Raw genomic sequence first — 27,369 nt, 5'->3', positions numbered from 1 at the left:
AGCGACTAAAGAGGTGGTTAAAGAATTTGGTCACCTCATTTGCCTGTGTTCTATTCGCATAGTACAATGAGTTTCCAGGGACACAAAACTACTTCTCTCAAATATTTCTCTAAGGAAGGAATTAGTCTGGGTGAATCCATCAAGTGTAAGTAGGCTAGGCTTATAAGTAATATTGTATTTTTTGTTAAAACAAAATGAACAATCCTTTCTATGTGGTTAATGTAGTGAGAAAACTGTTAAGTACTTCAATAAAAAAAGAAATGATTAAATGTCAAAATTATCTATTTCAGAAAGAGACTAAATGTCAAGAATAGTGAAATTGCAAATTAAATTATGATGGGGTCCTATATAGTCATTAAGAAATGGTGATCATGATGATAATGTAATGACAAAGAGAAATGGTTTTATATATAATGTTAATTTCAAAAGTATAATTCAACATTGGATTTGCTATGTGATTTCAACTAAAAAAGGTCATCATGATAGTCAGGTTCCAAAACAGACCCAGTGATTCTTTCCTCCTATTATTTACACCTCATTCAGTCCCCTTCCATATGGAATAGGGCTAGCTTGTACAATCACTAGGATACTTCAGAAATTTCAGTATGTGAGTTTTCTAAGACTAGGTCATAAAACAGATGGTAGGTTCTGTCTGTTTTGCTCTCTTGGATCATGTAAACTAGGAGAAGCTAGCTATCATATTCATGAGGATGCTCCAACAAGTCTATGGAGTGCTGCACATAAAGAGGAAAATTGAAGCCCCCCCACCACCACTAATATGTAGCACGAATGGACATGCCAACTATCTTTATAAGCTATGGATTTTAGCTCTTTCGGTCTTAGTCAAGCCTTCAGGTGACTGCATCTTAGATTGGTATTTTGACTGTGGTGGTAGGAGATCATATCCTATACAGGCCCAAGTGTTTGGGTGCTGTGGGAAGAGGCGTAAGACTGAAAATTTACTGACATCAGGCAGGCTAAGATGACAAAGCCTTTTTTATGCAGCTGCAGTTGGTCCAATAGTTTTCAGTTTAAAGAAGTGCTCATGGGGCTGGCACCATGGCACAGTAGGTTAATCCTCTGCCTGCAGCACTGGCATCCCATATGGGTGCCAGTTATAGTCCCAGCTGCTCCTCTTCCTATCCAGCTCTCTGCTATGGCCTGGGAAAGCAGTAGAAGATGGCCCAAATCCTTGGGACCCTGCATATGCGTGGGAAACCTGGAAGGAGCACCTGGCTCCTGGCTTCGGATCAGTACACCTAGGCTACTGAGGCCATTTGGGGAGTGAGCCAATGGAAAGAAGACCTTTCTCTCTGTCTCTCCCTCTTACTGTAACTCTACCTCTCAAATAAATAAATAAAATCTTTAAAAAAGAAGCGCTAAGCGCTCATACCATTCTGGTCCCTTCAACTACTACATAGCTTGAGCTGTTACTACTCAGTTAAGTCACTCTGAAGTACCTGACTCACAGAAACTGTATGAGATAAAATGTTCACCATTGTTTTAAGCTCTTAAATTTTGATGAAAGTTTTTACACAGCAATTGAGAAGTAATTCAGCTATACATTTTATTTCCAAAGCTTTTAGTATAATGATGTTAATTTTATGATGAAAAAATAGTGAAAGAAAATTACCTATTTGATATTGGTAAACAAAATACACTTCTAAATTCTCTAAAGTGGTGAAGAAGACTACTTTTTGATAGATTAAAATACTGATCTAGAAATATAATGAAAAATAAAATTTGGATTTAATTAGAACTTTCATTAACAAAAAACATGCATGGGCTGGGGCCGCGGCTCAATAGGCTAATCCTCCTCCTGTGGCGCTGGCACACCTGGTTCTAGTCCTGGTTGGAGCGCCGGGTTCTGTCCTGGTTGCTCCTCTTCCAGTCCAGCTCTCTGCTGTGGCCCGGGAAGGCAGTGGAGAATGGCCCAGGTCCTTGGGCCCTGCACCCCATGGGAGACCAGGAGAAGCACCTGGCTCCTGGCTTCGGATCAGCATGGTGCGCCGGCTGCAGTGCACCAGCCGCAGCGGCCACTGAGGGGTGAACCAACAGAAAAGGAAGACCTTTCTCTCTGTCTCTCTCTCTATCTCTCACTGTCCACTCTGCCTGTCAAAAAAAAAATGCATGGAGTCACAGAGTCACAGAGAACACTATAGCCAGAAAACTAATATTCCAGCCAACAGGATGAGCTTCATCAAAAAGAGGAACATGTAGAAATATTTTGCTGCCAAGGTTCGTTTAATGTGGGATCCAAAAAATTATTATAAAAATGAAAAAATATGCTAAGTGATTTCAACACATCTGATTCCCAAATTAATTCAGATATTTAAATCCCAAAATCATATTAATAGTACTAAGAGGGTGAAATGAGTAAGTATGGTGTTTAGGAGGTGGACCTAGTAGAAGGTACTTGGATCACTGGGAGCATGCACAAGCAAGGTAGTTCTCTTGAGAAGGTTTCTTATAGAGCCTGAGTGAGTGGGACTCACCCTGGCTTTACTCCTTGGCTTATCACATGATCCTTCCTCTCCTGGTGCTCTGCATTCTAACACTATCATCAGAGGCCAAACCAATGGAGCTGCCCAATCTTGGACTATGAACTTTCAAAACTGTGAACCAAAAAAACCTTTTTCTCTTTATACACTTAAGTTCTCTAAGATATTTCACTATAGTAATAAAAAAATCACTAATACAGAATAACAATGTAAAATATCTTTTCTTGAGATACCAAATCACAGAACAAAGCTTCAAGGATTTCTAAATAATGCTGTTTTTCTCCTTTTAAGTTTAACAAAAAGATTGTATCTTATCTTCCTCTGACTATAAAAACAATAAAATAGAGACTTCAAAATATCCCCAAAGAAATCAGTAATATCTAGAATCAATGAGAGGACTTTGGTTAACAGCTAAACTGCTGTATAGTCTAAAGCAAAAACCACTTCAGCACCTTGATTAACTTCGCTTTTCTAGGTATATAAGCATTCATAAAAGCCATGCAAAAGCAATCACAAAGCGCTAGAACATTGAAGGAAACTTGCATCGTAATATCATTAAAGAAAATAGGGGAAGTGACAAAGAAAATATATTCAATGATTTGAAATAAGGAAATGAGGTAATTTGCATGAGTTAGTTTGTCTTGCCCTTTTTAAAAGGAGAGCTCAACCCTTCATTGGCATTTTAATTCTTTATCTTATAAACAAAATATGAAAAAAAATCAGCTCCTTATAGATACATTAAACATATCAGCTATTCCTGGCAATCTGAAGACATGAACTACATCAGGAACTTGTTATAGCCCCAGAGGAAATTTAGAACAAAGAACATAGAAAACTACAATTAAAAAAAATGAAACAAAACTCTGTGCTTTTTTTTAACTAGAAACTATTACTATAATTTAGAAATATTTGACCTTTATTGGGCATTTACTAAGTTACTAATAAAGGAATAAGTGTTTCATTCATCTTATTTATTCATCTATTTAATCCTGGAAACAATTCTATGAAATATATAGAACTTGTAATTGTCAATCAATTCAAACTCTAAAACTGTTAAAAAGCTTAATTTGTGGTCTCAGGAAGATCAACTCAAGATGTATGGGTTTAGCTCTGAATCTGTTTCTAAAAATTTAAGGAAAGCAGGATCTTAAATGGGTAGGCAGTGCTGATTTACAGCAAAAATCCCTTTGTTGGAAACCTCTATTGAAAGAATGAAAATGAAAAGACTGCATAGATGGAATGGAAAGTTCCACAAACAATAGACCAATAACCTCTTGATAATGCATCTTCAGCTTCTAGGAATAGGGTAATTTCTAGTTGCTCTAGTTATTCCCGATGCCTGCAGTCAAAGGGTAAAGCAACCAAGCTTCACATTCCTGGGCAGCAGCTGGAAGTGTGTATAAATCCTGCTTGGTAGTGGCTTCCTGATTGCATTTTGAAAAGCTCTTTTAACAGTGGTATTACTATTAATTTCCCATTTATTTTCACATAAACCCATTTTAAAGATGATAAAACAGGGCCGGCACCGTGGCTTAACAGGCTAATCCTCCGCCTTGTGGCACTGGCACACCGGGTTCTAGTCCCAGTTGGGGCGCCGGATTCTATCCCGGTTGCCCCTCTTCCAGGCCAGCTATCTGCTATGGCCCGGGAAGGCAGTGGAGGATGGCCCAAGTTCTTGGGCCCTGCACCCGCATGGGAGACCAGGAGAAGCACCTGGCTCCTGGCTTCGGATCAACGAGATGTGCCGGCCGCAGCGGCCATTGGAGGGTGAACCAACGGCAAAAGGAAGACCTTTCTCTCTGTCTCTCTCTCTCTCACTATCCACTCTGCCTGTCAATAAATAAATAAATAAATAAATAAATAAAATTTAATAAAAGATGATAAAACAGAAAGATTACATATCTTGCCTAAATTGATGCCAGGTATTCAACTTATTTGTGTGCAGCTTCAGAGCCATGGCTCATAAACACTGTGTGATTTCAGAGGTTAAGCATTTCTTATGATGTGTATTGAAAAGCCCATTGGAGCATTTAAGGCATGGAAAGCCAGGACACTGTGACAAAAAACGTTCTACATGAAGGAACTCTGTAAGTGAGACCACAGCAAAAAAAAGTGGCCATCAAAGAAGGATGTGCTTTTCTCTAAAGAGAGGAGAGAACTTCCACTTTGCTTATGGCCTTGTCTAAATACTGACAAAGTTTGAGGATTCAAAAGGCTTCTGTAGCCTAGTCAGCTTATGTCAATAGCCTCAGGTGGACACTGACATCATACGTAAGAGTGTTAATTGCTAAATTAACAACAGGAGTCACTGTGCACTAACTCCCCCTGCAGGACCTCTGTCTTCAAAGAGTTGTATTATGAAACTTAATAGTAAAAAGTGTTCTCAAAAAATTATTTACTTTTAGTAAATAGTCAAGCAAAATGAAAACAAAAAGGTAGCAAACACAATATCCATATTAATCCATGTACAAAGAATTTTAATCTTAGTTAATCAATTCAGTATTTATTACATACATACTATCATGCCAGGAAGTTTGAACCATGTAATTTCTAGTTTCATGTAGCATATTTTCTACTGGGGTTCATAATATTTCCATTTATTTTTACACTTATAATACATCAAACTGTACAACCTAAGGTGTAGAGGGAATCAAGATATTTAAAGAGCTTGCCTCCATGCAAATATATTCTAGTGTGGGAGAAATAACTAGTAAATTTAAAATAATATTGTAGGTGGTATGAGTGCTATGCAGAAGATCAAACAGAGTAAGATATTCTTAAATATAGAATATGGCATACACAAACTTAATGGACAATTCTAAAATAGAATCTCTTGGGCTAGGAAGTTTTTAGGTTGGAATATGAAAGGCCAGGTGAAACAATGAATTGATTGAGCTCTTAAAACAAAGATAGAAGCAAGAGAGTGAAGTGAAAATATTATGATTCACAAGACACTCTGTTCAGTTTACTTATTGAGGATGTGGCTGTCTTAAACCCTCACCCATCTGGTCATCCCTGCTAACTAATTGGGTCCGTGGTTACAGTGTTCTTACACCAGTTCTATATCACTTGTGTGGTCATTAGATGGCATCATTGGCTCAAAAATAACAGTTTATAGTTGGGCCACTGTGTAACCTTTGTACTACTTTTGTCAAGAATCATCTGATATGACATTAGTGGCTCAGCACCATATGATACTCTGGAGAGAACATACGGCCAAAGGCAACATACATAAAGACTAATGGTGAAATAAGGGTTAAATTATATAGAACACTATGAGGCCATGATTCAAATTAACAAATCTAGGCCAAGAAAACGAGTTTCCTTAGTGATCGGGCTCTTCAATTTAGAGATTGTTACACATGACAGTAGTATTTATCTGAGTGTACTAGATACCGTCTTGGATAATAGAGAATCCATAGCTATTCATTTGTCCATTAGCATTTGAATGAAGGAAACTAGGCTTGTCTGTTGAAACTTTAGAGGTTTGGAAATATCATTTATTACTTTAGCTAAGGTTGATAAGTATCCTATCATTACAGAAATCACTATTTGGATAGTAAGCATAAAAGGTGAACTTTTATGGGTTTTTTTTTGGCAATTTTCCATAGATGTCTCCATTTTTGGTTAGTGAATGCACACTTCAAGGAGAAATAGACCATAGGGCAGTATTGTTCTTGAATGTATAAAGTTTCTAACGATTATGACATATATATAAAGCAGGATTATGTACAGTAAGCAAATAGCAAGCTTGATGTCTACATCAAAAACTGTAACCCTGTAGAGTACTGCATTAGGGATGTAGATGTTGTTAAACATGACAAGTGTGACCAATTTAAATTTATTAATGAAGTTGAACAATGTCTGTAAAGCAGGTTGAATCATTTGTGAGGAAAATAGGTTACTATACAAGTAGAAAATCTAGTGCCTATACTTAATCCTACTCACATTGTGACAGTTCTGTAATTATTTTTGCATAAACTTTTTTGTATCATGATCAAAATCTAATGTTTTTTATGACTGGATATTGAGGTTAACAATGTGGGGAAGACATTTCTAGTATTCTAAGTGTCTAACGGAAAGAGAAGGAAGGAGGAAGACTCTGAAGTGTTTATTGGAATGCCAATTAGATTTGTAAAGCTCTACATGGAACATAATTTACATATAGAAAAGTGCATATAAATGAACAAAATAATGATTGTTTAAAAAATGTAAAACATTCATGTATGCAGGACCTAGATCAAGAAACAGAATGAGTGTCAGAATCCCATAATTCCTCATTATGCTGTCTTCCAGTCACAATTTCTACCCAAGGATAACACAATCCCATGATTATTACAAAGTGAATACTCTCATACCCACTACCAAATTCAAGAGATAGGATTTCCAGAGTTTCATCAGAAATCCCTTCATTGGCTCAATCTCAACAATCCTTCCTCCACAAATAACCATTATCCTGACTTTACAGTAATCACTTTGCAACATTTCTTTTGGTTTTATTAATCAAGAGTGCAACCCTAGATGCTACAGCTTCAATCTTCTGCTATAACAACAACAGCAGCAAATGATATTTTAAGTCACTGTTAATCAGATTTCTTCTCTCCATCCTTTTCTTATAATTTATCTATTTGGGAACCTATGCTTGACTTGTAAATGTTTCCACAGTCTGAATTTTTCTACTTGTGTAATCATGGTGCACTTTAGCAAATTCCTCTGTATTTTCTGTAAATTGGCAGCTGGAGTCAGTGGCACGATCAGAGTCAGGCGCAATCCCTATGGCAAGGCTGTTGGTGTTTGTTCTTTCATCAGGAGGTACATGCAGGCTTTTTACAACTTTTTTTGATGTTAACAGCTTTTGATACCCAATATGTAGATCCATTGAGAATTGAAAAATGGTTATATCCTAATTTTATCACTTTGTTTGCTTTTATAAATGAATAATTTTATAAAGAGACATTCCTTCTCATCTAACATTTGATTACTCAGTGGTACAGTTTGTGTGAGAAAGGTAGGGTAAATTAATAATTCTTTTTTTTATTTAGCTTTCAGATAATGAATCGGTGTCAAGGCATTTTCATAGTATACAATTATTTTTATCACAATATGAAATCATAAGTTTAAAAATAATGTTTCTGTGTGTTTCAATTCTTATCTTTGTTGAGATCCAAATATTGTTTTGGCTGAGGATGCCTCTTCAAGTTTGCACTTGAGTTCTTTTAACATGACCTCCATAGTCGTTGAGAGCTTCATTGCTCTCTTACATGTCAAGAGATTCCAGATACATTCTGTATATTTGCCAGATAATACCTTGAATAAACCATTTCTCTAAGAAGCCTGATTTATGTAAATGAGAAGTGGTATAGCAATTTCATGGCACTATCTTCTTAATAACCTTTAGATCTTGAATAATCTGAACAAATTTTAATTGGATTCTTCAATAGGAAAGATGAACTATCTCAAATGCTAGTGCAAGTTATAGTGAGTCTTATTTTTGTCAGTACATATACTATAGCTTATAATTATTTTTTCTTTAGGATATTTGATGCACATTGGGTAAAGACTTGAAAGGGAACAAATTAATTGATCTTATCAGTTCTGTCTCTCTATATATAATATAATATTTGATTCATGTGGAACCTGATTCCTCCTGGAAATCTTCAAATTTTGTCTGATTTAAGAACAAGGATACCAGTAAGACTGCATCCAAAGTATTTATGTTATGATGATGATTTATGAAGTCTTTGAAAATTTCAAATGGACTTTCATATAGCAGTCAAATTGATTTTTGTGTGATATAATGAAAAAGTAAACCTTTCTCAGTCTAAGACCCAAGGATAAGAGTTAGTCGCTGGGAGGCACGGGATGGTTGTGGATGTTTGCTGGCAGTACCATTTAACAACACTGATTCCAAATAAGACAGAAGGACACAGGGGTAGGTTTATTGTGAAAAGTGCAGGAACTGTAACTATAAGTAAACTATCTAGTTGGCTGTCAATAGTTAATGATAAGTATCCGTTTAAGTTTAAGGGGAAAATTGGAAGCCAGATATTACATTTCTTCTTCTTCCTTTCCCCTCATCTTTATCATGTTTATCTTTGTGAATTTTTGACCAAAAAAGGAAGTTATTTTTCAAGTATCCACTTTCCTTATAGTGGCCGCCAGTATTCTTATTAGTGGGTCCTTTGTTCGAGAGAAACATGGAGGACATGTGGTCATTCTATTTTTTTTTTTAATTTATAAAGCTATTAATTTATTTTGGGCTTTTCTCAATACAATCTTTTTTTGTTCTAAGACCTGTTCAGATAGTTCCAAATGCTGTAGGTCAACTAAATGTGCTAATTCCTATTCTAGCCTTTGTTTATGGAACAAATGCTATATTTTTACATTAACACTGTTCACAAAACAATGAGGACAGCATGACAGAAGCATCTGCCACTATACCTACTCTATAATGTCCTGTGAAACAATTGAAAAAGCATTCACTAAAATGTCCAATGGATATGTCTTTCTCTGCATACCTGACTAGACTAATTTTCACTCAGTCTAAAATTTGAAGTAAAATTGACTTACAATGAAATGCACAGATGATACAATATTTTACAGTTTTTAATAAATTTGCACATTCCTGTAAATAACACCTCAATCTAGCTATAAAATATTTTGTACCCCAGATATTTTCTTTATTCCTTATCCTGGGCTGTTTCAACTTACAATTTTCTGATTTCTATTGTCACCTATTAGCTTTGCCTTTTCATGAAATGTGAACATATAAAGTTACATAACAGATACTCTTTTGTGTATGGCTTCTTTTGCTCAGTAACGTTTTTGAGATTTCTCAACTTTATTGCTTGAATCATTAGTCCATCCCATTTTACACCCAAGTGATATTTATTTATATTACTATATCATGATTTATATAAAGAGATTGGAAAAAATAAAACTGTTTCTCCTATTATGTTTATACAACATTCAAAACTTCAGAGACCCAGATGAGTAGATTTTGCCCATACCATGCAATTTTCTGGAAAGTTCTTCAGTGGATATCATCTGGTTTCCTCTAATTCAATTCAATTCAGACACTATCTACCTGGATATAGCAACAGATTCCACAGGTTGAAGCTTCAGTTTCCAAGACCATCCTACTTCAAATGACATTGGCAGGTGCAGGCCTTCAAAAATTCTGGCTGACCAACAATAAATCTAGGTTCCGTTCCTATGGCCGCCCTCTTTGAGCTTGATTAATTTACTAGAGCAGTTCACAGAACTCAGGGGAGCACTTAAATTTACTGGTTTGTCGTAAAAGATGTCATAAAGGATACAGAAGGATAAAGTCTCAGATGGTAGAAAAGCATAGGGCAAATTGTGTGGTAGTGGACTCAGAATTTCGGTGCCATCTCAAGGTAAGCTACCCTCCAGGAACTCCCTCCCATGTGTGCAGCAATGCAGAAACTCTCAGATCTCAATCATTTGAGGTTTTCATGGAGGCTTCATCAATTTAACTAAATCATTTGCCATGGCAGTGTTCTCAACCTTCAGGCCTTTCACTTCTCAGAGGTTAAGTGGTAGAACTGAATGTCCCAACCCTGTAATAATTTCTTGGTCTATCTGCTGCCTAGTCCTTTGCTAAAGCTATCTAGTAGATGACAGCCACAAGTCATCTCATTAGCACGCAAAGCACATTCTTACCACTGCTGAGATTCCAAGGGTTTCAAAAGCCATTTGTCAGGAAACTGGGAAGAAGCCCAAATATGTATTTCACAAAGTCACAGTTTGTTTATCCATTCTGTGGATGAACATTTAGATTCTTTGCACTTTTGAGTTACTGTAAATGTAGTTGCTTTAAATGAGTCATTTTTGCATATGGATAAGGTCCAGTAAATCTTTAGTGGAAATACAAGTATACCCTTCAGAGAGCATTGGCACAGCACTGGCATTTGGCCTAGCTGTTAAGACATCACTTGAGATACCCACATGCCATATATTAGAGTGTCTGGTTTCAAGTCCTGGCTCCACTCCCATTTTCAGTTTCTTGCTAATGTGCCCCCTGGGAGGCAGCAGGTGGTTGCTTATGTGCTTGGGTCTCTGCCACCAATATAAGAGACACGGGTTGAGTTCCAGGCTCCTGGCTTCAGCCAGACTCAGCCCAGCCCCCACCATTGTGGGCATTGGGGGAGTGTACCAGAATATGGGCGATCTCTCCTCATCTGTTTGTCTCTATCTGCCTCTCAAATAAATAATTTTTAAAAGAAAGAACTGGAACATGTCTTATATTTTCTTTAGTAAACTATTCTCTTCAGTGGACCTAAGGAATAGCAAAATCTTTTTCCAGGTCCTTCCAATTTACTTTGTTGAGCCAGGCATTAGAATCCGAATGTACTAGTAACATGTATAATGCTTGTTACATGTCAAGGAAGAAGCGATTTTAGACTTACAATGCTATTCTAAATTCTCCAGTCAATTTATTTCTTTTTTCCTAGGAATGGAAAAAAAAAATTCTCATTGATGTTCCTTAACGTGGACTGTGAAAAGTGTCAAAAATTGGCTTTCTAAAATTTACATTGAAGTTTTTACATTCTTATTATTTTTTTAAAAAAAAGCCTTGTGGCTTGAGGAAAGAGTCATAGCTGGAAGATGGTAAATTTCAGGATAAAGTCCAGGGGAAAATATGAGATTTTGGAAAAATTGGAAAAGAAGGTTCAATTGACAATGGGGAATTATAAGAAAGAGGAAAAATAGTGTCAAATAAGAGCAATGACTAGAAGAATGCAATGAAAATGGATCCACAAATGAAATAGTTTTTTTTTTATATTTTTCACTAGTTTGGGCCAAAGAATCTTATAATTAAGGTATTTTTCAATAAGAGCTTCATTTAGAATCTTCTTTATAACATTCTAAAAGACCACACCATTGATTATATATTATGATGATTATTTTTTGCTTCAGTTTGGTTGGGGCAAGGACTTCCCAGATTAAACTTCTTTCTGGGTGTGTCAGTGAGGGTCTTCCTGGATGAAGTTAATATTTGAATCCATGCAGTACATAAACTGACCTCAACAACATAAGTGGGCATCACCCATTGAGAGTATAAATAGAACAAAAGGCAGAGGAAGGTGGTATTTACTCCCCTTTCTTTTCCTACTTGTTTCAGCTGAGACTTCTCTTTTCATCTTCTCCTGTCCATGCACTTGGATTTGTGTCATCAGTTTCCCGGATTCCCAGAGCTTTGGATTTGGACTGAATTATACCATTGTCATTCTGGAACCTCCAGTTTGTAGACAGGAGATCATGCGACTTCTCAAGTTCTTTAATTGTGCAAGCTCCCACTGTATTTAGGAAATTGAATACTTATTATTTGTAATTTTTTCACATTTTGTGTTTGTTCAGCCAAAGAACACTTTAATAAAGCTTTTTCATCACAGCACTGCAAGAAGAGTGGGTCTTTGGATTTAGCGACTTCATAGGGTGAGGATAGATACAAGAGTGTTAAGCTTCTGGCTATGGAAACTGACTTTAGTTCAGACTTTAAGCAGTCATGGTGAGCTGATGAAAAGAGTTCCTTGTAACCTATGTAAAGAATTGTCCATGACATATACAAATAGACTTACACATAGGCAGAGGTGAGGTTCTGAAGGAGGATCAAAGCAATATGTGAGTCACAGGATATTCTGCAATTGTAATGCATAAATGATGGCGATGGTTATTTGAGTTATACAGGGTTAGAAATGGAAGAAGTCAGGGGGAAACCATGGACTGTTTCAATAGTTCTTTTAGAAAGCCTCTTGGAATGTAAAATTGAAGCAGAGACCTGAATATCATAAAGGTGACAACCATTCAAGTATTCGTGGTAAGGGTATTTCAGGCATGTTAGCCCGCAAAGATCATAGTGGCTACACTATTATGAGAAAGAGTAAAGTGGTAGCAGATGAGGTCAGAGAGTTAGAGGCCACTTCTAGCAAGGCTTTGTAGGCCATAATACAAGTTTTCAATTTTACTCTTAGCTTGATGGAGAGGTATCAGAAGACTGTGCAAAGAGGATTAATATAATCTGACTTACATTTTAGGTAAAACTGTAGTGGTGTAAAGAACAAATATGAAGGTACTTTCTTGAAAAACTTGAAAGCTGGATATTTTACATTTGCCAATTGAAACTCACTCTCCATCATTCTCCACCCAGATTTGTGTCTTAAAAATCTGATCCATATAAAATGCAATAAATGGGCTTCCTTGATATATGTTCAATGTTTAGGTTTGGATGATGATCAAAAAATGACATAACAAAAATCCAAGGAATAAGCTAAGCCTAAAATAGGAATATCCATTTGCTCTGCTTTCTACTACCTCCCTCCCAACTCCTGCTAGGACAAGTTTTAGCAGTAGCTGTATTGCTCTGAGGTCACAGCTACTTTAGGCAGCTCTCTTCATACAAGTTCCTCTCCTGGTCACTTTCTTACTAGCTCCAGGGTTATGCACCATCCCTTGTAGTTTTTTCCTAAACATCACTGCTACGGTTTGAATGTTCCCTCTAAAACTCACTTTTAAATTTAATTGACATTATAACAGTATTAAGAGGTTGGATATTTAATTCGTACCAGTATACAAGCGTGAGTTTGTTCTCTATTTGTCCTTTTGTGATTTGATGCCTTCATCCATGTTATGACATACCAAGAAGGTCTGTACTAGTTACTGGCCCCTTGATCTTGGACTTCTCATCCTCAAGAACAGAGAGACATTAAATATTGTCTGTTATAAATTCTACCATCTTTGGTATTCTGCTTTAGCAGGACAAAATAGACTAAAGTACTTACCCATACTTTGTGACTAGTCTTATTAAATCATCCTTAAATTCTTCAATTTGAACATATTTTTTGCATGCCGATTCTCTGGTGCATCTCATCTCTGAAGGGACAATGGTGGAAAGCACATTAGTAGAACATCAAAAAAATTACAGGTAGTGGAAACTATACCCTTAGAGGAATGTAGCCATTGATAAAACTATGGAATAATAAGAAGAGAGAGCCGGTCATACAAAACTTCTCTCTTCCACTGTCCAACCTCTTGCTAATGTCTCACATTGACTGAACCCAACTTGAAGCTCACGAGCATGAAAATCCAGGTAATCCCATTTATAAACGTTAGGCTCTGATGTAGTAAACAAAGATAAAAAATGTAGACAATGGCTCTTGGACAAGCAAATACAAATTAACCATCTCAGTAGGCTGTTGTAGTAGAGTAGATATGAAATACTCATGATAACTATGAATTGTGATTGTAACTAGAAAGAAAGAAATCTGATGGTGATAGAGTAACAAAGGAGGGTACTTTCTTTTTGAATTTTTATTATTAATATAAACAGAACAGATTTCATGCAATTAATAAGAGCAATTCTAAGAACATAATGATACTTTCTTCCATCCCTCTCTCCTTTTTCTCTCCTTCCTTTCTTTTAATTTTTGAGATAACATAATTTCAATTTATCTTATAATCACAAGCTTAATGCACAACTAGATATAGTGTTCAACAAGTAAAAAGTAAAAAGATCACTGTTCCACAGGAATATAGGCAAAGGCTACAAACAACAACAAAACATGAATGTATAGGAGATCAGTTTCAAAAACGATAATGAGGGAAAGTCTTTCTGGGGAGTGGGACATAGGACATATGCTAACATTTCAATGTTAAGAATAGCAGGCTTTGCACAAGTAATTAAAAAAATAATATTTTAGGTAGAGGGAACAGTGGAGGAAAATAACTAGTGGTGGCAAAGGAATTGGGGCATTTAAAGAATGGTAAAGAAGGACTGAATATTGCTGGAACTTAAAAAAAGGCATGAGAATACAGTTGCTAATTATAAACATCTGTATTTTCCGTAAAAATAAAGAAATCTGCCTTTGGACTTTGGAGGTTACATAGAATCATTTCTGCCACAACCACAGGACTTCTTAGATTTGAGAAGCCATTCCTCTAACTGGGTGGAGACTTAACGTCACATAAAAGAAGAGTGTACAAAATGATAAATCTTACAACAAGCACAGGAAATACAAAATGTCTCATTTGCCATCTGATGGGAAGTAATATTGCTACATTTGTTGTGGATATTAAATTCTTGGAATATTACTAAGTATAAAACAAATATAAATTATTTCTATAATAAAAGTAAATAAATATATTTTGAATTATGGTACAAGTAAAAATTCTGTTCCTTGCGGCTTATTTTGATACATTAAAATTTATAGTATTCCATCACAAAGTTACCTTTGAATCTCTTCTCTAAGGAGTTAACACAATTCCACAGAGATTCAGATATAAGAATTGCTTTCCCACTTGATAATTATTTGATCCAGCAATGAAAAAATTATGTATGCCTTAGTTTCTTCTCTGAAACAGAAAGAAAACATTTGCATGTAACTGCATATTTTTCCCAGAGAAAAATTATTTACACCTAATTCTAATACAATATTCAGTGAACCTTGTGATCTTGTGAATACAGTTTCATATATGCATATATATAATGTAAGAGAAGTTTTCCATTCATATCACATGTTATCAATAATGAAACAAATAGAATGGAATAGTTGATTATGTATATTTGTTATTCATTCTACGAAATTTTATTAAGTACCTACTATGCATCAGGCATTGTCTGAGGTCCTTAGGAGATAGTGGTAAACAAAACATAGGCCCAAGCTTCATGGATTTTAATTCTAAGAAGGAAGAAAGGGATGACAGAAAATGAACAATAAAGAGATTAGTATTTAGTAAAAGGACAAGTAATAATGAATGCTATGAATGAAAATAAAACAGATTAAGGGGATCCAGAATGATTATTTTAAGGTAGTCAGAGATAGCTTTTCTGAAAAGATAACATTTGAGCAAATGATTACATTAAGTACAATTGGAATTAATTGCCGAACTATCTCAGTCATATAGGTAGAAGTCCAAAGTTGTGTTAAAAATACCAACAAAATCCAACTTGCTGTTAGAAATGCAATAGTAGGGGGCTGGTTCTGTGGCGCAGTGGGTTAAAGCCCTGGCCTGAAGCACTGGCATCCCATAGGGGCACTGGTTCGAGACCTGGCTGCTCCACTTCCAATCCAGCTCTCTGCTATGGCCTGGGAAAGCAGTAGAAGATGGCCCAAGTCCTTGAGCCGCTGCACCCACGTGGGAGACCTGGAAGAAGCTCCTGGCTCCTGGCTTAGGATCAGCACAGCTCCAGCCGTTGCAGCCAACTGGGGAGTGAACCATCGGATGGAAGACCTCTCTCTCTCTCTCTCTCTCTCTCTTTGCCTCTCCTCTCTCTGTGTAACTCTTTCAAATAAATAAATCCTTTTTTAGAAAAAGAAATGCAATAGTAGCTTATTGCTACTATTTCAAAGGAGTTAAAGCAGTGATTTTCAGCTGCATACTTAAGCCAACTGGAGTGCTTTAAAATGTACTTATATCCAAGTCCTACCACCCTGAAATTTCAATTCTGCTGGACTAGGAAGCAACCTAGGAATCAAGATTTTTAAAAGGTCCTCAGTTGATTATAATATGCAGTCAACGTTGAAAGCCATTAATTTCTAAAGGATTTGAGAAACTACATCTGAAATTGATACATTTAAATTTAATCAATTCTCCCCATTCCTATCTGCTTTCTGGTGATACTAATCATGAGTAAAGTGGACAATATCAAGATGGTAATTATCTTAAAAAATCAAAAATAGCTGCATGGCAAACTCTCTATTTCAAAGATGTAAACCACAACATTGTGGCAAAACCTGATATAAGAAATTGTTCCTACAAGTAATATCTGCCTCACTGTGTTCTGATCCCAACGATCAAGACACTCTCCTCCTATTCCATTCTACTGTTATTGTTCTTCATCTTGAGTTTATCCCAAAGACAAGCTTAGTGTTCATTTAGATCTTTGAAAAGTTTTGCACAGTCTAAAAGTCCAAATAGTCGACATTCTCAAAGAGGCTTTTTTTCCCAAGAGAAATTAAATAGCTGCACTTCTTCACCCGAGATCAAAACTCCAGAGACCAGATGGGTAAAGCACCATTCAGACAAGTCATCTGCCACAAATACAGCATGTGCAGCTTTCAAAATCTGTATTCACGTGCTTGAAGTAAAGTGACTTGAAGAGAGGCAGCACCTGGTTTAAGCTTGCATCATTAGCTCTAACTTTCTGAGTAATCATCTTAATCAGGCAAAGGAAAGAAAGTAAGTCTACTCTAATACTCCTGTGGGTAGGAGGAAAAGATGGATAACAGCTGTTTTTCTATAGTCTTCTTAAACCAATAGATTCATTGAAAGCTTTTTTGAGATTTTAGAAATACATCTACGGTATACCACAAACTAAACAAATGAGGCAATCTCTTATTAACATCTATTCATCTAAATCCTTGCTGCCAAGTAAGTAACATAAAATTACATTTAGAGGTAGATCATGAATACATCTTAAGCAATGTGTTTAAGATAGCTCATATGATTATTTCAAATAAAAAGAAAAATCTATTTCTAAAAATGTGCTTTGATATCAAAGTAAGTGAAGTTTAAAAGTATAAATTTCAAATCACTCCCAATAGTATATACATGCTCTTGAAAGTGTCAAATATAGGCTTTCTTTATTTTATTTTTATCTTTTATGCTTATTTATATAAAGAGAACAGATTTCATATATTTCATATTTTAGTCACATAATGATATTTTCCATCTTCATTCTCTCCATCCTGCTTCCTTTCTTTTTCATTTAATTTTCGTGATAACTTACTTTCAATTTACACAGGATTAATGCTCCACTAAATAAAGAATTTAACAAGTGTAAAGCAGAAATACTACTGTTCAAGGCTGGCACCGTGGTGTAGTGGGTAAAGCCATTGTCCACAGTGCCAGCATCCCATATGGGCACCGGTTTGAGTCCCGGTTTCTCCACTTCTGATCCAGCTCTCTGCTATGGCCTGGGAAAGCAGTAGGAGATGGCCTAAGTCCTGGAGCCCTTGTACCAATGGGGGAGACCCGGAAGAATCTCCTAGCGCCTGGCTTCAGATCACCACAGCTCCAGCCATTGTGGTCATCTTGGGGAGTGAGCCATCAGATGGAAGACCTCTCTCTGGGTGCCTCTCCTTCTCTCTCTGTGTAACTCTGACTTTCAAAATAAATTTAAAAATTCTAAAAAAAGACTGCTGTTCTGTAGGTGTATAGACAAGGGCTATAGACAATAATCAAATCTCATGATATTAATTTCACTCATGTACTTTACATTTTTTGTATTCTATATATTACCTACCACAAATCAGAGAAAACATATTTGTCTTTATGAGTCTGTCTTATTTCACTAAGCATAACGGTCTCCAGTTGCATCCATTTTGTTGCAAAAGATAGGATTTCATTTTTTTAGAGTTTTCTGTACCCACATGTTTATAGCAGCTCAATTCATATTTGCTAGAATATGGAATCAACCTAGATGTCCATAGACTGATGACCAAAGGAAATGTGGTATATATACTCAATGAAATATTGCTCAACTATATTTTTATTTTTAACATTTTTAGTTTTTATTCACTTATTGGAAAGATAGAAACACAGAGACAGACACACAGAAATACAATACATCCACTAGACTCCTCCCTAATACTTGTGATAGTCAGGGCTTAGCTAGGCCAAAATTGGGGGCTGGAGGTCCAATCCAGGATTCCCACATGGGTGGCATGGACTCAAGCACTTGAGGTATCAGGTCTACATCCCAGGGTACACATAAGCAAGAAGCTGGAATCAGGAGTAGAGCTGACACTGAAACTGTGCCACTCTGATATGGGAACTCTGAAACTGATTCTGATTTTATCCACAACCAGTCTAGGGATACCTTTCTTATTTTTTTGTCATATGTGTAATTAAAGTGTGTTGTCAGAGAACTATTTCCTTTTCCCTGCTTTTAATGGCAGTTTTATTTGTCTGGTATATCTTGTACAATGGAAACCATGGATCTTTTACTTATTAATATTGCTTCCCAAAAGTTGAGATGTAAGTTAATTCAGATGTCGTTAAAGGTATTTCTTTTGTATGTGTATTTATTCAAATAGAAACAAGGGCTGCAGCATTCGAAACACATGCATGTGTATGAACAAAGTTCCACACACAAACCGTTCTTAAAACTTGAGTGAAACCAATAGGATTATACATCTTTGCCAGTATCATAACTAACTCTTTTAGTTATTCATCTAATATTTTAATATCTTTTGTAATTCACTTCATATTTATCACTTCATGTACATCAGAAAATCTTGTTGGTGCTACCTTCAAGCTATAAGAACAATGTGTCCCTTTTTACCATCTCTACCTTGATCCAAGAGAATCAATCAACAGTAGATCAAACTATAATTAAAAATTATTTAATTTGCATTAATGACGAAAGATTTTCTTTAAAAATGAATTGTTCAGTTCAATACTTTCTATGAATTCTAGTAATGTGGCTAAACATATGTGAATTACTAAAAAATTAATATCATGCTTTATGTAACTATATGAAAAATATTCAGTTTGTACTAACCAGTAAAATTTTTTAATGATGTAGAGGGCCAAAACTTAAAGTTGCTATATCACATTGGTCTTTTTCGAATACAATATTTCTATGAATAAGCTTAAAGGAATAATTACTAAATATTTACCTATATTATTAAAATATTTAGTTACAAAATAATGAACTGTGTTTCATAAATAAATAACAAAGACACTTCACTGTGAACTGTTAAAAATGTTCGCAGTACTGAGCTAGGCTATGGATAAATAGTAAAAAATGTAGCAAGTGCACGTAGGGGAGAATTAGAGAGAAAGTCGCAGTGGAAGGAAGAGGGATGCCATGGACCTGTGTGGAAGGTGTGGATACACAGCACAAACATGGACACAATACACTAAGCAGCCAAGAGCTGGAGTGGGCAGCAGCTCAGAGATGGAGATGACCAAACTGCAGCAGCCCATGAAGATAAAACCTGAGGGAGAGCATGGTGTGAATCCAGCCTGGAGCCCTAGGGGCTATTAGGTACTCATAAACCAAGTGGAAGTAAAGGGAGCTTGTTCCTCTCACCCTTCCTCCCCACAACAGCACAAGGCATCCAGTTGAGAACAGGTGCTATTGTAGTTTGGGCAGCAGCTGCAGAAGCCCTTGTGCACATGCACAGCAACTAGCTGAGACAGGATGTCATCTCAGAAATACTGACAGCAGTGGTGGGGAGAGAACAACATTTGGCCAGTGGCTCTTGTGTACACATGTGATCCAGAGATTCTAGTGGAGTGAAAGATCCATGGTCTCCAGTGACTTTTAGTTGGCAGGTAGGATAGACAGAGGGCTGGGCACCCTTGTAGAATAGTGAAACGTCCCCAGCCTCCCAAAATACCACAGGCTCTGAGGATCAAGCCACCTAGACAGAGCACATATGTACAGTTGACTCAGAGAACATCTGCCTCTCTGTGGACCAGACAGGCTGGCAGGGAAGAGCAGAACCTCTGTACCCAGTGACTGTGGGAGCTTTGTGTGCTGAAACTGTGGGAATTTGGTGGCTACATGAAAGGGTGAAGGTTGAAGCTGGGTCTCTGGCTAATTACTGTGTGTGGCTCCACACAATTGGAAATTCCTGGTTGCCTAACAGGATCCATGCTTGGAGTGAGAACTGCACAGATCATTTGTGCCATTCATACAGTGTCTCAGATAAGTGTTCCACACACAGGGGGCTAAAATCTGGGCTTTGATCACCTTGGAAGAGAGGAGCTGAGGGTGTGATCACACCAATAAAGGCGACCATTACCCCCCTTCTATTAACAAGAGGAGATCTACCACACCCAACATGGGTGTTAACCTAGATACTCACCTCATCATGGAGCACTGACCAGAGCTCCGTGGCCACACCCACAAAATACCTCTTGTTACTCACTGAAAGTGGAGAAATCCCACTAAGCCACAGAAGCATACTTCTGTGGCATCAGAGGAAAAAACCAACAAGTATATCCACAAATGCCTAAAAATAAGCACAGAAACTCAAGAAACAAGAATAAAGAAGATATTATGACTCACCCCCCCAATGCAGCACAATAATATTTCAATATTAAAATGTGAAGATGGAGAAATTGATAAAATGCCTGAAACAGAATTCAAAAAAAATTATCATATTGTTACTCGAAAGCAATTAGAAGGAAATCCACAAACCAACGAAGTCCATACATGACATGATGAAAAATTTTTCCCATAAAATTTAGATTTTAAAGAGAAATCAAAATAAAATATTATAAATGAAGAATGCAAAATATCAAATTAAAAAAAAGTGGAGAGCCTTAACAACAGACAGGGGGCAGAAGAAAGAATATCTGAGCTAGAAGGCAAATCTTTAGAAATCTTTCAATGAGGCATTAAAAAAAGAAGAAATTAGAAAAATTAAAAACAATGTTGGAGATTTATTGGATACTATCAAACAACCTAACATATAGGTCTGAGGAGTTCCAGAAGGTGTAGAAAAAGAGAATGGACTAGAAGCCTTATTTAGTGAAATAATTACAGAAAGCTTCCCCAATTTGGAGAAAGAAAGGGACATTCAAGTACAGAAAGCACATAGAACTCTTAATAGACATGATCAGAAAAGAGCTTCACCATGACACATTGTAGTCAAACTTTCAGCAGTAAAGCATTAAGAAAGGATCCTAAAACATGCAAGAGAGAAATGTCCAATTGCTTTCAGAGAATCTCCAACTAGACTCAGCAGACTTCCCAGTAGACTTCCCATCAGAAACTATTCAGAATGGAAGAAAATACTTGCAAACTATGCAACTGATAAAGGGTTAACATCTAGAATATATAAAGGGTTCAAAAAATTCAATACCAATAAAGCAAATGATCCTGTTAAGAAATGGGCAAAAGACCTGAACAGGCATTTTTCAAAAGAGGAAATTCAAATGGCCAAGAGACACTTGAAAAATGCTCAGGATCACTAGCCATCAGTGAAGTGGAAGTTTTTTGAAAACAGGTGGTTTCACCTCACCACTGCTAGAATGGCTCTCATATAGAAATCAGCAAAAAAAAAATTCTGGCAAGAATATGGGGAAAAAGATACCCTAATTCACTGTTGGTGGGAATATAAGCTTGTGCAGTTACTGTGGAAGACAGTATGGAGATATCTCAAAAATCTGAATTGATCCAGCTACCCTACTCCTAGGAATTTATCCAAAGTAAACGAAATCAGCATATGAAAGAATTATATGCACCCCCAAGTACATTGCATCCCAATTCACAATAGCTAAAATATGGGATCAACACTGATACCTATCAACTGAAGACTGCATAAAGAAATTATTGTATATATACACTACAGAGCACTACTCAACTGTAAAAAAGAATGAAATCCTTTTATTTGCAACAAAATGGATGCAGCTGAAAACCATTATACTTAGGTGAAATAGGCCAGTTCCAAAAATACAGATATCATATGTTTACTCTGATCAGAAGTAACTAGTAGAGTACCTGAAATATAATGTATTGGAGTAAAATGGACATTTTGAGAATCAATGTTTACAGACCTTGTCTCTTGCACTGAGGAACAGTGTTTTTTTTTTTTCTTCATATTATTTGTTGAACTCCTTTACTTAATGTAGGATTAACCTTATAATAATTAAGTAAAATGAAAGTAGATCTCTGTAAAAATCAAGAGTAGAAATTGGAGACAGAGGGTGAAGAAGGATTGGAGCATGAGTGAGAGGGAGGGAAGTATCATTATGTTCCTAAAGTTGTATATATGAAATACATGAAACTTGTATAACTTAAATAAATTTTTTTTCAAAAAGAGTTCACAAATTGAAGTTTTAAAGTGTTATTTATGCTTACTTTTCAAACCAAAAATGTATTATGAACAAAGCTACAATCATATTAACAGTAGCAATGTTGAAAAGATGCACATTCTTATCTATTCCTTTTTTAGTTTCAGACATTTTTAGATAATTTAATGAACTCATTTTAGGTTTAAAATTTTTCTTTTGTATTTTCTAAAATATCTGTGATTTTAATACCTGTGTAGCTGTGACAAACCTACATAGCTAAATTTATTTTTATTATGTGAAGAACTAGAGCATTTATATGTTTAAAATTTGAAAAGTGAAAATGAGTATAGTGATAATTTTCTGCTTCATTCTTCCATTCATCCTCTTTCCTCAAATATTATTCAGTTTGTGACATTCTATGAATACTTTAATTTGTATAAAAACAAGTTCATGTCTTTATATCTTGATCTCATCCCTTATTGCTTTTAGACAAATAGTAATGTGCTAGGGCTTCAAAGATTTTTTTTGAAGATTTGAATTAAATAATCATTTGAGTTTTCCATGGAGTTTTGAAACCCCTTGTACACTAATTACACTGTTCTGCACATGGTTTTTCCCACTTGTATATCTTGAAGATCTTCCCAGATCCATACGTACATTACTCCATTCTGTTTTATATATGCATGATGTTGCATTGAATGGATGTATCATAATTTATTTGATCAATCTTCTCTTGATGGCTGTAATGAATAATCTTTTATGCTAGACATTTTATACATGTGTAACTATATCTCTAGAATAAATTCCTTAAAGGGAAATTGCTAAGGTAGAAGGTTAAGTGCAACTGTAACTTGCCAAATTGGTTTCCATAGACATTGTTTCAATTTTAGTATATGTGCTGCGGAAGCGAGCACAACATTGTTTCAATTAATACTCTCGTAGTAATTTATGAGAGTCTGTTCCTCTCCCTGAGGCCAACATATCCTTGCCAGTCTAATAATTAATGCCTTCAGTTGTTCATCTAAAATTTTGGAATGGTATTTGACAACTCCTTCACATGTATCTATCATATCAAATTGGTTGGCTCTACATTTAAACACTGTGGATGATCTGACTACTTCTTGCATTTCCACCCTGGCCCAAGCCATCATCAACTCTCAATTGGTTAATACCAATTTGACTCATAACTGGGCCTCCCTATATAAACCTCAAGCACCTACATTCTCTTGTTCTTATAATGTCTGAAATGCTTAAAAAACTCTAAATCTACTTATATACATCCTTGTGATAAATTCTTCAGTTGCTTTCAGTATCACCAAGAAAAGTAGTCAATATCTTTAAAATAGTCCTCTGAATGATATGGATATTTATAAGGAACAAGCATAGCAATTGTCTTTTTTTCTGGGGCCCCTGACCTTTTATCTCAGTTTATTTTTGGCATCTACTCATTTATGTTATTAATCTGTGAAGATCCTCCTTCTGCTCATCAAAGCACATGGCTTTAAAATTGACATCCCAGTTTTTTTAGAAGATTCTTCAATTATAAGTCTCCAAATTTACTTGTTTGAATTCTTTTTTTTTTATTTTTATTTTTTGACAGGCCGAGTGGACAGTGAGAGAGAGAGACAGAAAGGTCTTCCTTTTCCTTTGGTTCACCCTCCAATGGCCGCTACGGCCGGCGTGCTGCGGCTGGCGCACCGCGCTGATCCGAAGGCAGGAGCCGGGTGCTTCTCCTGGTCTCCCATGCGGGTGCAGGGCCCAAGGACTTGGGCCATCCTCCACTGCACTCCCGGGCCACAGCAGAGAGCTGGCCTGGAAGAGGGGCAACCGGGACAGAATCCGGTGCCCTGACTGGGACTAGAACCAGGTGTGCTGGCACTACAGGCAGAGGATTAGCCTATTGAGCCGTGGCACCGGCTAGTTCGAATTCTAAGGAAAGAATAGTATTGGCTTGCCTACGTTGGGTGAGTAGGGGTTGGGGGTAAGCTAATGAAAATAATGTCTTCATCTGGAACTATGGAGGACACTACCAATGGACTAGACATGGTTAGGCAGGCATTCCACACTTGTAGACTGCAACCTGGAATATAGTAGCAAATCATAAACCCTTCCACAATATTAACATGCTTTCAATTAAAAATCTCTCATGTCTTTTTACAACTGTCTAAGAAAATCTTTTTCATTTTAAAATTCCCTTATCTCAAAAGAGTAAATGTCATAGAATAAATAAAGCTTTGAAACTATTAGGGGACTGGCACCATGGCTCACTTGACTAATCCTCCACCCGCGGCACCAGCACCCTGGGTTCTACTCCCGGTTGGGGTGCGGGGTACTAGTCCCGGTTGCTCCACTCCCAGTCCAGCTCTCTGCTGTGGCCCGGGCGGGCAGTGGAGGATGGCCCAAGTCCTTGGGCCCTGCACCCGCATGGGGACCAATAGGAAGCACTTGTCTCCTGGCTTCAGATCGGCGGAGCGCGCTGGTCGTAACGGGCATTTGAGGGGTGAACCAATGGAAGGAAGACCTTTCTCTCTGTCTCTCACTAACTATACCTCTACCTGTCAAATAAAAAAAAAAAGAAAAAAGAAAGAAACCACTAGGAAAAGGAGTAATAAATAGCCTTGAGGTTGGAGAAAGTTCATTTTTTAAAATTTTTTAAGATTTTATTTATTTATTTGAGAGGTAGAATTACAGACAGTGAGAGAGACAGAGAGAAAGGTCTTCCTTCCATTGGTTCACTCCCCAAATGGCCACAGCGGCCGGAGCTGTACAGATCCGAAGCCAGGAGCCAGGAGATTCCTCCGGTCTCCCACACAGGTGCAAGGGCCCAAGGACTTGAGCCATCTTCCACTGCTCTCCCAGGCCATAGCAGAGAGCTGTAAAGGAAGAGGAGCAGCTGGCACTAGAACTGGCGCCCATATGGGATGCCGGCACCGTAGGCGGAGGATTAACCTACTGCGTCACAGCGCCAGCCCCAGTTCACTCTTCTTTATAATTTCCACTGACCATACAAATTGATAACCACTAAAATGACTAAATATGCTGTGTGTCTGATTTTCACAAAAATGTGTAGAGAACTCACTTATTTTTACACTGTGGTCTTGGTGTAATGCTGCCTAAAGGTAGAGAGAAAGGAGGAGATGATATTTTCAAGTCATTTATGATTCTACTCCCTTAGGTGTAATTTAAAAGATGCATTATAAAATATTTAAGGTTTACAAAAAGTATAAAGAATGATTAAATGAATCCCTACATACTAGCATAGAAAATAAAATACCACAATAACAGTTGAAAGCCTCTGTGTTCCACACAATCACTCTCCTCTCCTATTTCCCATACTTGCCCTCCACCTAACACCAGGGGTAATCACTATTCTGAACTTGTATTTATTATATATTCTTTAGGGGGAAAAGACAATGATTTATCAATATGAATTTGTTTTCTCCTGTTCCAGTCGACTTGATCAGAATGCATTTATCTTCCTTCCTTTTTAATTAAAAATGCCTTTTCAAATTAACTTTCATCCCTTACCGTTAAAAAAATAACACAGAGAAATGCATTTCAATTTTTAAAAATAATTTCATCTATTGGTTATTATTTCTTTTTGGTCCCAACTTAAATGAAAGTAGGAGACTCAAGTAGTTTATTGGACTGACTGAGATTTACCTTTTCCGCTTATTGGGTGAGATGTGATAACTCAGCAGAGGCAATACTAGGAGTTAGTAATTGAAATTTTTTCCTGTCCTGGGGGATGAATGCAATTTCCTATTTCAGACCTCCACACAAAATATCATTTTTTTCCAGTATATAAGCATTTGGTGTTCATTTGTATGTGCTCTTTTGGTAAAAACTGAATTTTGGGTCCTACTTTGTTTTTTAGGGATAGAATAATTATTCAAAGTTAAATTGTTTTTGCATAACTGTATTGTAGCTTTTAATCTTTGATAATTAGTTTCACAAATGGTTTATTTTATAGAACTTCTGGAAATACTTCTTATTATTTTAATTATTTTTTATTTTTTTAAATTCCCAAATGATCAATTTACTAAATTATTTAATTCATATCATCATTTTTTTGGATTGCGAAAAGAAACCAAATTTCTGCTTTTATATAATAATCAACCAATATAGAAAGAAGAATAAATATGTGCTTTACAGAAATGAGGATTTTTTAAAAATTATTATGTAGTGTGAAAGGCTTTAGCATATATTCTAAACATCTTAAATTTGGATTTCCACATAAATAGGATCTCATTTACTTTTGCAAGTATCAGTTTCCAAGAAGTAATATCCAAATCTGTTGCAGTTTGAAATGTTTCTTTTCAACAGAGTATTTCTGATTCTTTCCAAGGTAATTTAATAAGCATTCTGCCTCTAAGGTTGTCAAAGTATGTTTTCGGTCCAGCATGTGAAGAGCTTGGACTTCATTACTGTGTCCTAAACAGCCAGTAAAAAGCAGAACAAATTGGAGAATCAACCGTTCTTCATAGATCTATTAGAGAAGTCAAGTCACAACACAAAAACTGCTTCTCCCCTCCTCCCCCCAAAAATTGTAAAGATAGATCCACAGAATCACAACTATAAAGGAAACTCACTAGCAAAAACTTCCACAGGAATCAGTGGTAGGGTAGGAAAAGCTGAACTAGAATGGATGGATTGCTGGAGACTCAATATGGATAAATCTGAGATTTATAAATTCTGGGATGGCCCAATACTAGGGCTTCCAACACACTTTTATGCATTTTACCTCTGGAAGTTGAATCAGGTCCTCAAATTGCAAATCAGAAGAAAATGTCTTCTTGAACTTCCAGCATGGGAAGGGAGAAAAGAACCATTTAAATACAGCAGCACATTCTGCACTTCTAGACACCTTCCTTCTAGAAAAAATATTTTATCAAATTCTAACTTCTGTTTTTTTAAAAAAATTGTATTTATTTATTTGAAAATCAGAGTTACAGAGAGAAAGGAAGATAAGAGAGAAAAAGAGAGAGAGAGAGATCTTCCATCCACTGGTTCACTCCTCAAATGGCTGCAGCAGCCTGGGCTCGGCCAGTCTGAAGCCAAAAGCCAGGAGTGTCTTCCGGGTCTCCCATGT

General features: G+C 36.5%; 1 pseudogene; it reads left to right on the top strand.

Moving 5' to 3' along the window:
- Nucleotides 1-8,363: 8,363 nt before the first annotated feature.
- Nucleotides 8,364-27,369, top strand: part of LOC133752696 (putative elongation factor 1-alpha-like 3) — a 31,833-nt pseudogene continuing 12,827 nt past the window's right edge.

This window comes from Lepus europaeus, chromosome X (assembly GCF_033115175.1).
Source record: "Lepus europaeus isolate LE1 chromosome X, mLepTim1.pri, whole genome shotgun sequence".
In the NCBI taxonomy this organism is placed as follows: domain Eukaryota; kingdom Metazoa; phylum Chordata; class Mammalia; order Lagomorpha; family Leporidae; genus Lepus; species Lepus europaeus.
Note: the sequence above shows the minus strand (reverse complement) of the source record. Positions and strands in the feature narration are given on the sequence as shown.